Raw genomic sequence first — 17,819 nt, 5'->3', positions numbered from 1 at the left:
GGAGTGGGAAATTGGCTCTTGTCTTCTATCTGTCCTTGAGTGGCTTAGGTAACGCACTCAGGTAGCTTAGTTGGCTGCATGGCGCCACCTGCTGTTGTGTTGGGTGATAACAGGCCCTGGAGAGGCTGGCGAAATCTCCAGCAAAGCAGTGTGAGAAGGGCCAGCCCAGCGTGAGGGTTAGAGGACACAGCAGTTCCCAGAAGCTCCACAAACTGCCTCCTGGGGGTGACAACCCATCACGCCCTACACTACACAAGTCTCAGCAGGTTTGTCACATGCTGTCCCCTCCCTTTCTCCACCCGAGATATTTCCTGCTTCCCACCACCTCTAGCAATTCCCACCCTCTTATGCATTTACTGCTCCTCAACCTCCAAGCAGAGCCCGCCACCCTGATAATCTCTTACCTGAGCCAGCTCCATTGCAGCCATTTCCTTGCCCCTGGGAGGACGAGATGATCTGCAGCGAAACATGGATGTTATTCTCTGGCCTGCCGGGGTGAAAAGGGCAAGGTGTGAGAATTCAGACTAGGCTTTTGTCCATTCCCCAAGCCGATTCCCCCCAGCTTTTCCCCTGCTAATGCACATTCTAGGTTCTAGCACACTGTGAAGCACAGAGTGACCTTATTCCAGTACAGGCCTAGCCCCCTCCCACCAGGGTGTAACCCTCTGACACATGGGGAAACCCTCCCAGTAACAGTCTCTCTCTTACACGTATCAAGTTTGCGGACAACACCAAGCTGGGAGGGGTTGTAAGTGCTTTGGAGGATTGGATTAAAATTCAAAATGATCTGGACAAACGGGAGAAATGATCTGAAGTAAATAGGATCAAATTCAGTAGAGACAAGTGCAAAGTACTCCACGTTGGAAGGAACAATCGGAGGCCAGAGAAGAGCAGAAACAAAGGAGTCACTTTGGGGGATTCTCCCTGTCATTGTCCCCAAGGCAGCTGTCTCAGGTTTACAAAGGTGTTTCATGTTCCAGCCTTTGTACAGTCTCTCCTGGGAGTGCCCCTTTCATGGACTGGGCCTAGTTTTAGTTTTTGGTAGTTAACAATCTTGGTTTATTGTTCATCTAACCAGTATGTGTGGATTGAAGTGTGTTGGAAACTCTGTTTGGGATAACAAGCTGGTGCATGTCATTTTCCGCTGATGAAATGACAGACTTCATATGAGCTTGGGTCGTTCAGTAGCGTGCTGGACAGTGCAAGATGCACATTTCTGGGGGAAAGTTGGGCACTTGAGAATTTGCTGGTTTTCTCCTGAGGTGTAATTCATGAGTGGCTGTCTAGCAGCACTCAATACTGTGTAGCTGGGAGTGAGTTACATGCTGCAGACTGTGTGTTAATTGGCCAAGAGGGGCTGTTCTCGCGGGAAAACAGTGGAAAAGGCACCCCATGCTGGAGGACTGAGGTACAGCTATTTAACAGTCCAGATTGTACTCTGGGTAACATCACAGACACTCATTATGACAGAGCCTCTAACAACACAGAGAGAGTAAATCCATGTCCCAGAAATCGAAGACTCCAGACAGAGGGCAAGTGTCCCTGGCACTGCTTCTTGCTGACAGAGAGGTTCAGAGACAGTGCGAGATCCTGGGGAAGCTGGGAACAGGAAGCATGGGCTGGCGGGGTTCGGTGGAGAAAGGGAACAGGAAGGGCAGGGATATTACTGAATCCAGGATCTTAGCAGTACTAGATGACAGGATAGCACATAGTGCAGCCCATTGGAAAACACAATCCCAACTATACATACAAAATGATGGGGTCTAAATTAGTTGTTTCCACTCAAGAGAGTGATCTTGGAGTCACTGTGGATAGTTCTCTGAAAACATCCACTCAATGTGCAGCAGCAGTGAAAAAAAGTGAACAATGTAGGAAATAATTAAGAAAGTGATAGATATGACAGAATATCTCATAGATCATATTTGTAAAAACAGCAAATAAATCCATGATACACCCACATCTTGAATACTGCATGCACATGTCACCCCATCTCAAAAATAGAAATATTGGAATTGGAAAAGGTTCAGAAAAGGGCAAGAAAAATGATTAGGGGTATGGGACAGTTATGCCAGACCTAACCCCCAGTTTCACTTGAGCAAACAGGAGATATTTGACACTGTGCAATACGGCTCCTGTGCTCTGTTCCCAAAGTGTTCTGCAGCAGAGGAGGGTCTCTGGTATTATGTGTGTCACTGGCCTATTGGGGTGATGCTGAAACAGGACAGGGTACAGATGGCATTGTGGGGGTGGCGTGAACCTTCACTCTTCATTTCCCCTTCCAAGAACAGAAGGGACAGGAACCCTTACCCAGCGAGGTCACAGTCTCATAGTTCTCCTGCATGACATCCCAGTAGAGGGCTCTCTGAGTGGGGTCCAGCAGAGCCCACTCTTCCCTGGTGAAATACATAGCCATCTCCTTGAAGGTCACCAGCCCCTGAAAGAGTAAGAGTCCAACACTAAGGACTTGCTGCCCCACTATTTGTGGCAGAGAAGAGTGAATCAAATGGAAGCTCTGGGTGGATCATAGTCAGGAGAGTCCCACCTCGACCTGGCTCAGAGTATCCAGCAAATGCCAGGGTGAGGGGATGAAGAGAGAGCCCCTTATCTCTCCCAGCATATCCATCACCCCCCTACTAGCCACTGACTGATACAGGAGATGGAGCCCCTAGCAGGGTCCAGGGAGAGCTCGCTGGTAGGATGCCCAACACCCTCCTCATTGTGAGGAGTGGGATATGAAGGGAGAGGCAGCTCCAATAAGCCTGACTCATGGGTGTCCCCTTTATATCTCACAGCAGCTGATGGTTAATGAGGTCAGGCTCCAGCACTAGGAGTCTGGTCAGTTTGACTAGCTCCATGTAGGTGGGTTATTTTCTCTCTTCACAAATTAGGGCATTTCCACCTCCAAACCTCCTGGGTCTGTTCCTAGAATCTAGGCCACTTAGTAAATAACTCCCAGCAGGTCTGCCACACCCTGGCCTCCTCCTTTCCCCACGCTGTGAATTTCCTGCCCCGCTCCAACCTCCAAACCAGACTCTGCAAACCTTCCCACCTCTGGTGTATTTGCTCTCCCTTTCCTCCAGCAGGAACCCACCAGCAACCCCCCGATAATCTCTACCTGGACTGACTCCACTGCAGCCATTTCTCTTCCCTGTCCCACGCCAGGCTGGGATGAGCTGGAGCAAAACATTCTGCAGCCTGTCTGGGGGAGAAGGGCAGTTGTGGGCGTTTCAGAACCGGTTTTAGTTAATTTCACATCACAATTCCCCCAGGCCCTTTCCCTGCAGACAGACACCCTAGATTCTGTCATGCTGGGAAATGCTCAATCTGTTTATTACAATTTAGACCTGGCCCCTCCTGCCAGGCTAAGTCCACAGACACATTTTTAACCTCCCTTCTCTCTCCCCTCACCCCTTCTCTGAACACAAGGCTAGAAAAGAGCAGAACCAAAGGAGTCACTGTGGGGGATTCCCTCAGACACTGACCCCACGGCAGCCACACCCCAGCAGGGGGAATATGGAGTCAGGAACTGGCTTTTGCTCTGTCTGATCCTTGTTTTGTTCACTGGAAAGTGGTTCTGCCCCAGGATGCAGCAATACATGTGTCTGGGTGGACTAGAGAGCTGGAAATCTCTCCCCCACATTCATTTCTCCCACTGCCCCTTTCAGTCTCTCCTTCCCCTGTCCTCTCTCCCTGCCCCTCTGGCTGGGACAGTCCCATTCCTGGGGGCTTGGCTCTCCCATGGCTGGATTTCCTCCTGGCAACCGCTAATGGGAGGAGAAATGAGGTGGTGGTGTTTGTGCAGAGTCACTTTCTTGCCAGACCCTAGGACATTCCCTGAGGTCTTTCAGTTACCTGGAGACTCTGGCTCAGAATTTAGTAGTAACAGGGCCCAGGACTGCCCTAGGGGGCTAGGACCAGCTGCAGAAAGTCATCCCCTGGGCCGGGCAGAGAAGAAGCTTTAATTAAGGTCACTTCCCAGCACAGAGCCCCACTGGGGGAGCAGCAGCTGCCAAGCCTGGTCTCCCAGATCACAATGGAGGCTGCAGCATCTGACCCAGGAAGCTGAACCCCAATATCCTGAGCAGAGAGGGACGGAGTGTATGAGCAGCTTCCCTCCTTTAGCTCTCTGGGGAGAGCAGCTAATGGGAGCCCCTCCTCACAGGGAGAATGGCTGATCTCATTTGACCCACTGTCCATCTGGAATCACTCCTTGTCTTTCCATACAGTGACTCTGGATTAACAACGGTCTCAATGACACCGGATTTCAGAAAGAATGAGTTCAGAACGCTGTGGAAAAGACCATCGTGTGGCAGTGCTGACTCCCTTCCCACTTCCCTCACCCCCGCAGATCTAGGACAAGGACTGGGGGCAAAAATTTTCCAAACGGAACCGAAAGTTCCTGCAGTTTTCAAAAGAGGAGAAAAGTAAATTCTGTGAATTCACACTAACAGTGATTGCTAAGTGGACAGAAAGTTATCACAGTGACAGGGCACGTGACTGGGGAATGGACTTGGTGACCTGGTGACCAGGAGCCAGGACTCTGGTACAAGTTGACCAGAGAGAAGGATTATGGTTAGCAGCAGCCCCCAGACACCCCCTAGTACCCAGAGCCCAGACCCCCCAGCCAGGGGCCCCAGACACCCCCCAGCCAGGATCCCATCAGATATTCCCTGGGACGCAGCCCCCAGAGTCCCTGGCCAGGGACCCCAGATACCCCTCAAAGCCCCACCGGCCAGAGAACCCCCACCACACCATGATTGCCAGGTTGGGAATCCCAAAGGGTTCCCCCCACCAAGAGCCCCCAGCAGCCAGGGACCCCCTCAAGGGACCCCCCCACCACTGGGAACTCAGTCCCTCACTGCCTGCCTAGGAACTTCCCCACCCTCCAGAACGATCTACCCTGACATTTGCCTGGGACCCCCTCCTCTGCCCAGTGTGACCCCCTGATGCTTTACAGTGCGACCCATCACTCTGCTTCCCTGGCATGCCCTCACCTAGTGCCAGGGATCCCCTCCCCCAGCTCTGTGCACTGGGCATGGCAACAAAACCAGGAACCAGCGGGGGAAGCACAGACAGAGCCCCTGGCACAGAACCAGGCTCCCTCTAACCCTCTGTCCCGCCTCCCCAAGAGACACCCACCCCCACTGTTCTGCAGCCACCAGGCCCAGAGCGATACCCACCTCCAGGACCCATAGCCTCAGGGATGGGCACATCAGAACCACCACCCCCGAAAACCCCAAACCTCCACAACCCACCAACCTGACTAGGGTACCCCCTGCCCAGCCACCCAGAGGCCTCCCCCTACCACAATGCCCCTTCAGCTGCAATCTCCCCACACAGACACCTTCCCTGCCCCTGCAAGTGTTACCTCACAGAGTGTGAGAAGTGGCTAGAAAGTTAACACCACCTCCTGCTGGCCAGTCACACAGGCAGAGGGAGCCTGGGGAGTGCTTCTTTAACAGGAGAATGGAAGGCCTGGAGGGCAAGAAAGATCCACGGGCTGTCACTAGCAAATAATGGCCACCATGGATCCACCCCAGAGGCGGCTGCATCTTAGCACATTGGGAAACAACCCATCATATTCAATTAGAAATAAAACAACTAGAGAGAAGTGGGGCAAATGTTTGGGGTATTTTATATCAATCTTTGAGACACTCAGAGAGAACCCTGTCACAAACGACATTTGATAACATGAGAGAAAACCATCCAAGATCGGAGGGGATTTGATGTTGCTATTAAATAACTAGTGGAAAAGGGGGACTGTTGGACTGGATTTTATATGACTGTCCAATACATAAACAGAATGTGATGGTCCCCCCCGGCCACGGGGCAACCATTCACGTGAGCAGCTCAGAGCCCTTTGAGGAGCTGATTTAAGGGCGGGGGGGGGGAGCTGGAAGGCTCCCTGGACAATGGAAGGGGGCCGCAGGGGAATTGGGAAATGGGGTCTGGGCAGTCTCCATGGGGGATGTGCTCCTCCCTTCCCTTCCCTGCCCTGGCAGAGAACGGGAACCTCATCCCATCCCACTCCAGTGGGAGCCATGTTCTGGGGAATGACCCAGGGCAACAATTTCCCACCCAAACAAGGACAAATCGCTGCAGATAAATGGGTGGGAAAATCCACCCCCCATCGGAGAGATTTTAAATTGACATTTGAGAAGTATGGAGAGAAAAGGGAAAATCAGAGGCAATTAGAGAGCTGATCATTGGCGGGGGGGAGAGGAGAATCTCCCTGGATTTTATAGCCACGTGTGATAATGAGAGAGAAAAGGGGAAATCTTGAGAGAATGTGTGTGTGGGAGGAAGTGGCAAAAACAGGGACAGGATCCAGTTAACTCACCTCCCTCCCACCCCGGGAATGTCCTGGCTGCACAGAGACAGATCTACACCCCCACCCCAGTGACCTCCCCCACCTGCAACTCCGGCTTCTCCTCCCCCCTCGACACCTCCGCCCTCACACCAAAGGGGGGGCTCTGCCAGCGCCTCCCCCTGAGCTCAACTCCTGCTCCTCCCCCCAGCCCGGATTGTGCCCTTTAGCCCCCCACGAACCCTGCCTCCAGCTGCCTGACCCCCCCCGCCCATCAATTTCCTGCTCTGCGCCCGCCCCTCCCACGCTCCCTGTTACTTCCCCGCCCCGCTCCAGCCCCGCCCCCAGCGCCCGGCGGAACGTTACGGCTGGTCCGGGCAGGGGGAAGGGCAGCGGCTTCAGCGGCTGTTACTGGGCATGCGCAGTGCCCGGGAGTAGCACATTGCTATGGGGAGGGATTTAATACACCGCCCCCCCCCAGCCTGGCCCGGGGTCCTGCCCCTCCCCCCCACACGACGGCCGGGCCCCGGCCCCCCCATCCCAGCGGGGCGGGCAGGACGGATCCTCCTGCAGCTCCACTGGGGCCGAGGCGCCTTCAAGGCTTCTCCCAGGCTCCCTGGGGCAGAGTCACTTTCCTGCCCCCCAGCGCCTCTCATTCCCCGGGGGCTCCGGGTCACAATGTCCCATCGCCCTTCCCCCGCCTGCAGCTCCGGCTTCTCCCCTCCCGCCCCCGCCAGCCACACCAAGGGGAACCCCCGGGCCCCAGTCTCTGTCCCCACCTGGATCCCAGCGGGGCTGTGGGCAGATCCTGGCTGCAGCTGAGAACAGCGGCTCCGCTCCCGCTCGGGCAGCTCCAGCGCTGCTGGCAACAGGTGGAGAACCAGGAAGCAGCTGTTCAGCCCGGGCTCTGCGTCACAATGTGCCAGAGCCCCGCCCCCAGGAGCTGCCCCGCCCCCGGGCTGTGCCAGAGCCCCGCCCCCAGGAGCTGTCCCACCCCCGGGCTGTGCCAGAGCCCCGCCCCCAGGAGCTGCTCCTCCCCCGCTCCGTGCTGGAGCCCCGCCCCCAGGAGCCGCCCCGCCACTGCTCTGTGCTGGAGCCCCGCCCCGAGGAGCTGCCCCGCCCCCGAGCTGAGCCAGAGCCCCGCCCCCAGGAGCTGCCCGCACCTGGGATGTGTTAGAGCCCCGCCCCCTGGAATTTCCCCATGTTGGGTCTCTGAGCTTTGTTCTCTGCCGCCTTCTTCCCAGCACCCCCTGCTCCCTTCCTGTGTCTGCAAACACCCCCCCTCCCCCGGGGCCGGCTGCAGTGCTCGCTGAGGCTGACTCCAGTGGCTGAAGTTGCCTCCATCTCTGCTTCACCTGGAGGGGGAGAGACAAAGAGAGGAGATGGTCCCAGGGTGTGAAACCAGAATCAGGGGGCAAGGAAAGAAGGACTGTTTGGAAAGGTGGGGTTTTTTTGTGGGGGGGGGTGAGCCAGAGGGATTCAGAAGAAGTTGGGCAGCAGAGGCTCAGGGAAATTGAGGGGAACCTCCTGGGTGTCTCAGCGTTGCCCAGGGTTTGTACAGCACCTTGCATAATATGGGGTCTGATCTCAGTCATGGTCTGTGCAGCACGTGGGAGCCCTGATGTCTGTTTCCTGATCACAGGCTCTGGGAATGGAGAGAGGGAAACCTCAGCACCTGAAGGTTAATGCAGCCCTGTGTGCAACCCCTGCTAGGGTGATCCGACAGCAAATGTGAAAAATTGGGATGGGGGTGGGGTTAATAGGCACCTATATAAGAAAAAGACCCAAAAATCGGGACATCTAGTCATGCTAGTCCCTGCTGTTCTCATAAGGGGTCGGCTTAGAGAGGGTTTGGCTACACTTGCAGCTGTCCAGCGCTGGGAGTTAAAGCTGTCTTCCTACAGCTGTTTAGGGAAAGCGCTGCAGTGTGGACACACTGACAGCTACCAGCACTCTGTCATGGCCACATTTGCAGCGCTGTTGGGAGTGGTGCATTATGGGCAGCTATCCCAGCATTCAAGTGGCTGCAATGTGCTTTTCAAAAGAGGAGGGTGGGGTGGAGTGTGACACGGAGCGTGGGGGAGACAGAGCGAGTGGATTTTTGGAGCTGACACTGTGTCAGCTCCCTGCCTGGCAAGTTCAAGCCTCCTCCCCCACCCCTCTCTCATTCACTAAATGCAAATAGCCGCCTTTGTTCTTTTCCTCACAGACCAGATAAGCCGCTGATCCAAAACAGACCCCCCCTCCCCCGTGCCCACCCGGCTGCTTCTCTCCTCAAGCAAACACCAGCTGTGGGTGTTCCAAAGGGATCCCCCTGCCTCTGCTCATTCACTGCAAACAGTAACTGTGTTTGGTTTTTAGATAAGCAGCTCCGGGAGCCTTGAGCTCACAACAAAGCAAACAGAGGCATCACACCAAAACAAAGAGCGTTATCTCTACTTAAAAGCATTATGGGAAGGTTCCGGAGGTCAGTGACAGCGTAGTAAGATTAATCACTGTTTACACTGGCACCCCAGCGCTGCATCACCAGCTCTGTTCTCTTTATTCCTCTCGTCGAGGTGGAGCACATGCAGCACTGTAGCCAGGGAGATACAGCGCTGTATGTGCCTTGCCAGTGTGGACGGGGAGTAAGTTACAGCGCTGTAAAGCCACCACCTGCACTGTAACTCTCCAGTGTAGCCAAGGCCTGAGTTGTAGTAATAATAGCAGCCAAGAATCCGGTGGCACCTTATAGACTAACAGACGTATTGGAGCATGAGCTGTCGTGGGTGAATACCCACTTCGTCAGATGCAACAATAGTCCCATATGGGCTAGTGGTCAGGATTCCTGGTTTTCACCCAGGTGGCCTGGGTTCAGCTTCTGGTGTGGGAAGAGTGCAGAGCTTTTGCCCAGAGTGGAGGCAGGAAATGAAAGGAACAGGAAGGGATCCTGCCAGCAGTGGAGTTAGACAGTGTAGGGAGGGGACCCCAGAAGTGGGGGTGGGGCAGTGGTTTGGGGGGAGATGAGGGAAGGATCCCAGCAGTGCGGGAAGTTGACAACCTGGAGAGCACAGGCCTGGAATGGGGACCTGGAAGAGTGAATGTGTCCCTCTAAACCCATCAACTGCAGACTAGGCAGGCTTGGAAGGATTGTGTATTTGTTGGTAAATGTCAATTTCTGTGTAAACACACAACCCAATGGCAAAATATTTCCATCAATAATCATCAAAATTGACAGATGGGCAAAGTAAGAAACATGCTGCTTGAGAACTTATCATGTTGTAGGAGCAGCAGTGATCTGTATGCTCTGTATAACCTGTATGCTCAAAAGGTCTGTTAAACTCCCCCAGCTTGTGTCCTTTCCCGCTTTGAATGCCTGTGAAGTGGCTTTCCCACTCTCCTTTGTACCTCCAGTGAATGCCCTTCACCCGGCCCATCTGGCCAGTGGTTCGCTGTGTTACATTCTATTGCACCTCAGGGAGACTGATCTTCATCGCACCGTCCATCGCTGCGCTGTGGGACACTTACCTTAAAGGATCCTGACATCTCCACTGCCAGGCCTGTCCTGGGAGCAGTGAGTATGAGTGTGACACCCTCCCCATCCCTTCTTTTGAGCTTAGCTATCAAGCTAATAAATGTGCTGCTTTCTGCCAAACTCTGGGGGGGAGGGGCATTATTAGTCCTCTCTAAGCTTACTAACTGACCCAATTTTGGGTAACACAAGCAACATTGTTTGATCTGTTATTGTACCAAAGGGGGAGATGGTTGTCTATAAAGGAGGGTGAAGACTAAATGCCTCTGATGAGAATGGGATTTGAACCCCTGCAGGCAGAGCATAATGGGGTAGCAGTCCATCACCTTAACCACTCGGTCACCTCATCTGAGCTGTCAAAAAACGGACAGGAGGAGAAATCTAAGGCCGGCAGAGATAGGGACACTAAGGAGTTTTTAAATACTAAGCGAAAGCAGGGTCTGAATGAGCTCCCCTCTCTCACCTAGTGAGGAGCTGGGGAAAGACTTCAGGAACAGACCGTGTTTGCATAGACACACCTACTCTGCCTAGCTATGCAGCATGATGGGGCCGCTTCCCCAAAATGACCAGTTTGGGATGGTCTTGGGTTACAAATGACTTTAGGATTGAGTGGAATGAAATGTTATTCTCCTTCCTGTATGAGTGAAGGGCAGCAGAACATACCTAGTCCGTCCTGATGGAGGGGTAGGTGACTGAGGAATAGCTTTTATTGGACTGCAGAGAAGTGATTGAGGACGTCACCCTAAATCAGTGGTCCCCAAACATTTCACATTGTGCCCTCTTAGCCATGGCTGTGGCCCCTCGGAAGCCACGGTCAAGAACCGGGGCTGGGAGGAGTGGGGCTGTTGCTTGCTGGGGTGAGGGGTGAGGACAGGGGTAAAGGGGTCGACGCCGGGCTGGGAGCCAGAGTCTCAGGCTGAGGGTGGGGTTGGGGAAGAGCTGTGGCAGAGTGGTGCTCCCTCCCTGCCCTCTATGTGGGCTGGCTCAGGTCCTGAGGTGCCCCCATGAATGTTCCTCTGTGTCCCCCTAGGAGTCGCACCCCACATTATGGGGACCACTGAACCCTACTCGCTAAGCCGGGGGCTAGTGATGCCAAACCCCCGGGAAAGGGAGAACAAGTGTGGGGGGCCCCAGCACCAGAACCATGCCCCTACCTTCTGTCTGTGGCTCTACCCCCTTCCACCCATGGCCCCATCCACTGTCACTTCTGTTCCACCCCTTCCCCCACCAGCCCCACCCTATCACTCCTTTACCCCTGCCTCGCTGTGGCCCTGAGACCAGAGAAGCTCTGTGCCCCTGCTGCAGCCCCCGGGCTGTAGCAGGGAGTGGGAGCTCCTCCAGCCCTGGGGCTGACATAGGGGAGACTTTTCCAGGGGGACCTAACTTGGCCAGGGCCCCTGATCATGGGCCCCACTGTCCCCTTGGCAGTGCAAGGTTTGGGGAGGCTGAGCCCCCTTGTCATAAACAGATAGCTAAGGGTTAATGTTCTTTTACCTATAAAGGGGTAACACCAGTAACCTAAAACACCTGACCAGAGGACCAATCAGGAAACAAGACTTTTTCAAATCTGGGTGGAGGGAAGTTTGTGTGTGAGTTCTTTGTTCTTTGTCTTGTGTCTGTGGCGTCTCGGCTATGAGAGTGATTTTTCTATCTCCTGCCTTTCTAATCTTCTGTTTCCAAGTTGTAAGTACAAAGATAATAAGACAATAAGTTTATATTGGTTTTTTTTTGTATTTACATGTGTGTAGTTGCTGGAATGTTTAAATTGTATTCTTTTTGGATAAGGCTGTTTATTCATTTTTTTCTTTTAAGCAAATAACCCTGTATTTGTCACCTTAATACAGAGAGACCATTTTTATGTCCTTTTCTTTCTTTTTATATAAAGCTTTCTTTTTAAGACCTGTTGGATTTTTTCTTTAGTGGGGACTCCAGGGAATTGAGTCTGCAGCTCACCAGGGAATTGGTGGGAGGAAGAAGTCAGGGGGAAAATCTCGTTGTGTTAGATTTACTAGCCTGACTTTGCATACCCTCTGGGTAAGGGGGAAGAGAGATTAGCTATCTTGGTACTTCTATTTCCAGGACTGGAAACAGGGAGGGGGGAGTCCCTCTGTTTAGATTCACGGAGCTTGCTTCTGTATATCTCTCCAGGAACCCAGGGAGGGAACACCTGGAGGGGAGGAGGGGGAAGGGAAATGGTTTATTCCCCTTTGTTGTGAGACTCAAGGCATCTGAGTCTGGGGGTCCCCCGGGGAAGGTTTTGGGGAGACCACAGCGAGCCAGGCACTGTATAAATCCCTGGCTGGTGGCAGCTTTACCAGGTCCAAGCTGGTAACTAAGCTTGGAGGTTTTCATGCTAACACCCATATTTTGGACGCTAAGGTCCAAATCTGGGAAAAAATGTTATGACGCCCCTCCCCCCTGAGCCTCCATTACGAGCCGCCCAGGCTACCACTGCTCAGTGTGTGGCCAGTCTCTGTGTTTTCTGCTGCTCGTTCTGGGGAGCCTGGCCGGCCTTAGGGGTGGTGCCCCCCGATAGCCGCCCAGGGCTCCAGGGGTCAAATGGCACCGTGTGGCAGTGCAAAGGTGCTCACTGCTCTCCCCTGCCCCAATGCTCCTCCATGGGTCCATAGAGGTTTGAGGGGAGTAAGGAGCAACCCTATGTGCTCCATGCGTCCTGGTCACTTTTCCCACTTGGGCTGTGCTGTGAGGGGAGCATCAGAAGCTGGTGCTCTCTGCCCTCCCGCTATGCAGCCCGGCTGAGGAAAGTGACCTGGATGCAGGGAGCTCGGATGATCTCACTTCTTGCCCCCACATCCCACAGCCCCTAGGGGTGCCCAGATGAGCAGCGTTCCAGGGAGGAGTGGGGGGCAGCAATGCCAGCTGCTCCATGCACACAGGTCAGTCTCCCCATGTGGGTGCAGGAGGGGGGTGCAAGGGTTTCTGTGATGCCTATTCTATCAATATCGTCACTCAATACCAGGCACTCAAATTCACCAGTCTTAGTACTTAGACGTTTAGCGTTTGTATTTAAGCACTTCTAAAATGTGTCCCATTTTAGCTGTCTGCTATTACATGATGTAATTGAGGGAGACTCTTTCATTTCACTGTTTCTCATCAGAACCTACCTGTACATTATCATCTTCCATCCTCTCCACCTTACTAGGCTATAGAGAATCCCTGTGAATAGTTCCTCTCCTAACGGATGTCTCTGTCTGAACCCTGTGCTCCTCAGCGCCTGTCGGCTTTCCCCAGCTCTGAGGCTGTGTCTACACCGCGCACCTTACCACGGTGCAGCTGTGCCACTCTAACCATGCCATTGTAAGGTGCGCTGTGTGGCCGTCCTTATCGCTGAGAGAGAGCTTCCCCGGCAACAAAGCCAAACTACCTCCAATGAGGGGCAGGAGCTTTGTCACCGGGAGCACAGCTCCACCTATGATGCGCTGTTCACACTGCCGCTTTTCATGGCTCAAATTTTGGCATTCGGGGAGTGTTTTTTCTCACCGCAGAGAGACAAAGTTTTTAGCAACAAAAGCCGAAATTAAAAAAAACTCCTCTGCAACCTATTTAATTTTACCTTTATACAACCTTTATACTGCCTCCAGTTCTGGTATCCTCATTTGAAAAAGATGTTGTGAAATTGGAGCTAGGGCAGCAAAGAGCCACCAAATGTTCTGAGGGCTGGAGAAAAATGCCTTCCAGTGAGCTATTGAAAGAGCTCAACCTGTTTAGCTTATCAAAAGAAGATTGAAAGGTGATTTCATTGAAATGTTGAAGGGCCTTAATGGAGAGAAAAGATTGGGTATTTACGGGCTCTTGAATGGAGCAGAGAAAGGCATAACAAGACCCAATGGCTGGAAAGTGAAAAAGAGACAAATTCATATTACAACTGAGGCACAATAGTCAACAGCGAGGATGATTCACCACAGGAGCAAGCTACCAAGGAAAGTGGTGGATTCACCATCTCCTGATGTCATTTAATGAAGACTAGATGCCTTTCTGGAATGTGTTTGCCCCCAAAGTAGCTGTTATGTCATACAGGAGGCCTGTGATATGCAGGTTAGATGCTCTAATGGTGTCTTCTGACCATGAAGTCGACTAATTTCTGAAAAACTGAGTGTAGCATTGGGAGCAGCGTCTGATGTTTTCCTGTCTAGCCGGCTTGCTGCCTAGAACGAACGCTCCTTGAGTGGGGTGATCCACAGGGAGTAGCTCAAACCTCCAAAGTGCCTGGCCAGGGGCAGGACATTAGCCCAGCAAGGGAGGGGTGTGGCAGTGACATCACAAAGGCCGTTTGCAGGACCTCAGACTATTGGTCAAAGGTGGTGGGGAGGTGGTGACCTCACAGAGAGATGCTGACATCAGCCAGGCAGGACAGGGGCGAGGGGCCAGGGAAACCTCAGAGACCTCTGTGGCTTTGCTTCAGCACGTTTCCTTCTCCAGGTCTCTCTTTGAGGACTGAGAGATTATTTGGGGTCATGGACGTGAGCGCCAGGAGGAACCTCTCCGAGTTTCCTCCTTCCCTTGTAGTGATTTTACTAGAAAACAGCCGTCCCTGTTTAGAAGGTAAGAGCCTCCTGGAGGTTTGAAACCTGTTCAGTCTGATCTATCTGGTGACAAGTGAATTCTAGGCATGGAAAACACGAGCTTAAGGAGGCAGAATTTTATTGCGCCACTGGGATTTTGTCCCTTAGAATCGCTGGGGACATTAGGGTTTGTCCTTTTTGTTTCACCTCTTCCTCCATCCCTCCCTCCTCTTCTTCTCTTGCTTCTTTTGTCCTTTCTCCTGTTCCCTTCCCAACAACAGGACGGAGGTGTGTGTGTGTGTGTGTTGCAGGGAAGTCCTCTGCAGCTCCCACTATGGAAGGTCCACCCAAAAATGTGGGACTGAAATAGTGCTCGGGCAGTGATCCCCACCGGTGACCTGGGCCATCCTTTGGGCTCTCTGGTGAGAACCCTCAGCCTCCCGTCCTCCGTCTCTACCCTGATTGGTTGAGCAGGGGGATGTTGACAGGGAGGAGACTCAGGTCCTTGTTGTTCTCTTTTAAGATCAAGTAAATAAGTCAGAACCAGTTCTATCTTTGATTAATTTTGCTGCTTCTCTGCATTAATTGTCTCTGAGCAGTTGATGATTCCCTCTAACATTGCAGTTCTCCTCAAATACTTGCTGAATAATTACTGTCACTGTTGTTGGTCTGGAGCTCATCTGAGAGCACAGTATTCAGGTCATTCAATGTCTGAAATTCAAGATCCGATGGTTTGTTTGAAAATCAGGGCTCTTCGGATCCTATTCCCAACACTGCCTCTGACGGGCTGTGTGACCTAAGACAAGTCAATTCTTCCTTTCTCAGCCTGAGCTTCTCCCTCTTTCAAGTAGGGATAATAATGATCCGCTCTTACCTACCTCATGGTGGGTGAAGGATGCGGATCCATTTGGGAGTGTCACTAGAAGTAGTGCATAATATGAAGTTTCCCAGATTATGACATAATAGATTAGCTGAAATCGTCTATTTTATTATGTATTTTTTTATTTTGAAATTGTTAATAGTAGCAACGACTTAGCTCAGATTGAAGCATCTTATCTAATGGTTGAGATGTAAGTGTCTCCTCTTTGTGTGCGAGGAGACAATTTAACACACTCTGACAAAGAGGAGATGCTTTTGTTTTTGCAACAAAATATTTTTGCAAAGATCTTTCATCCCACTTGTTATGATTTTGAGAAACAAACTGGTTTAGTCTAAATGGGATTTTCGGACAGAAACGGTTTGAATGAAATTTTCCCACCATCTCGATTCCTGGGCGCTGGGGTGTTTTCATCTGTTAGAACAGGAGTCAGAACTGGTTGCTTCTCTTTCTGGCTCTGCCATCGCCTTGTTGTGTAGGCCTTGGGTAGGTCACTTCCCTTCTCCCATCTGTCCAATCGGAACAGGAACAGTTCTCGAACTATGGGCAGTTTAGAGCCCAAGTGAGATAAGGGGTATTAAAGCCCTCTGTGAAGGAGAAAGGGGAGTTTCACAGTGTTTAGCACCAAGGAATTCTAAAGTTTGCTAAAATGTCTAGTCTGTGGAAACAAGAAATGGTCGGGGCCAAAACTTATTAACCACTGCCTTTTTAAAGCCCATTCAAAGATGTGAGTCCCTATCTTTTAGGTACCTGTGGTTCTTTGCCAGCAGCAGAGAAGAGGTTCCTGCCTCCGTTTTTGTGGCCTTAACAAACCAGGTGTTGTGCCCAGTTCTCGTCTGAGACCCCTGAAAAAAGAACATCTTCCCATCCATGAACAAGACAGGACCTATCTTTCAAAGGGGAACAAAAAGACCTCTGGGACTTACAGACTAGCTAGCCTGACTGCCATAGCTGGAGAGATCCTGCAATACGTTCTTAAACACTCAGTTTGTCAGCAGCACCTACAGGATGATTTGGTTCTTATGACTAGTGAGCGTGGAATTGTCAAGAACAAATCATTCCAAACCAATCCTCTTTCCTTCTTTGGCAGGGTTCTGGGCCTGGTAGAGGTGAGTAAACAATAGATGGGATCTAGGTTGGTGTTACTAAGGCTTTCGACACAGTCCCATAGGACATTCTCAGAAGCAAACGAGGGAAATGTAGTCCCAGCTGCAATCAGTGTAATGTGGGTGCAGAGCTGGTTGAAAGCCAAGACTCCAGGAGCCCTTCTCCATGTTTAGCTGCCCAACGGGGAGGGTGAACCTAGTGGGTCTGGCAGGGATCAGTCCGGTGTCAGGTACTATTCTATATTTTCATGAATGATTTGGAAAATGGAGTGGAGAGCATGCTCCTAAAGTTTACAACTGACACCAAGCACTTTGGAGCACAGGATTGACATTCAAAACACCCTTAACAAATTGGAGACTTGGTCTTCTTGAGCCAAACTCCATGGTTAGGGCTCTCTCTCTACACTGGGCTGAAGTGAAACCCCGAGCCAAGCACTCCTCCTGGGCATGTGAGCTCCGACCTTGAATGGTCAGATGCTGCTTAGCACTGTCAGAGCAGCTTTGCTGGGGGATTCTCCCAGCACTTTCCAATAGCGGGAAGGTATGAAATCCCCATTTGACTGCTGGGGACAGAGCCCGGAGAGTGGGGAGCAACTTGCCCAAAGTCCCCAGGAAAAAGGAAAACAACCAGCAGAGGAACCAATAGGAAACCCAGCAATGGAACTCAGGAGTCCTGGGGGTGTGCTGTGGTGACCAGATGTCCCAATTTTTATAGGGACAGTCCGAATTTTGGGTCTTATCTAGGATCCTATTACCCCCCACGCCGTCCCGATTTTTCACACTTGCTGTCTGGTCACCCTAGGGGTGTGCACATGTGTGGGTCCCAAGCTGCTCCCTGCCCCTCTCAGTTGAAGCAGATGTGCAGGGTTACTGCCCTGGGAAGTGCAGGGGCACCAGTGGATGTGGGGTGGCTGGAGGTAGGGTCTGGCTTCAGGCAGGGCAAGGGCCTGCGTGGCTGGCTGGCTTCAGGCAGGGGGGTGCATCAGGGGTTGGCTGGAGACAGGGCAGGGAGGATGCGGCTGGTGCAGGCCAAAGCAGAAGGTGCAGGGCTGGCTGGAGGACAGAGGTGCACTGCCGGCAGGGCAGGGCAGGGGGTGCAGGGCTGGCTGCAGGCAGGGCCTGCAGTTGCAAGGAAGTTTTCATGCCCTAGGCGAAACTTCCACCTTGCACCCTCCCCCCCCGCCACCCCTGCCCTGAGGCGCCCCACCTGTGGCAGCTCCCCCTCCACCCTGAGGCTTCCCCTCTTGTGGCAAACTCTCCTGCTCTGCCCTGCGGCACCCCCGTCGCCCGAGCTCACCCCTGCTCCGAGCACGAGCACCCGAGCACGCCGTGGCCGCTTCACTTCTCCCACCTCTAAGGCTTGCGGCGCCTAAGCCTGCCAGGCAGTCAGGCACCCTCCTCTGAGCCACAGCAGCCCTGACAGTTAACAATAGAGGCACCTTAACCCCTGAGTTCCTTCAATGGTGTCCCCTCGGGGGTCCAGCTCCGATCACCA

Source organism: Gopherus flavomarginatus, unplaced genomic scaffold (assembly GCF_025201925.1).
Source record: "Gopherus flavomarginatus isolate rGopFla2 unplaced genomic scaffold, rGopFla2.mat.asm mat_scaffold_43_arrow_ctg1, whole genome shotgun sequence".
NCBI lineage: Eukaryota > Metazoa > Chordata > Testudines > Testudinidae > Gopherus > Gopherus flavomarginatus.
The sequence above is the reverse complement of the archived record's forward strand: the minus strand, read 5'-3'. Positions refer to the sequence as shown.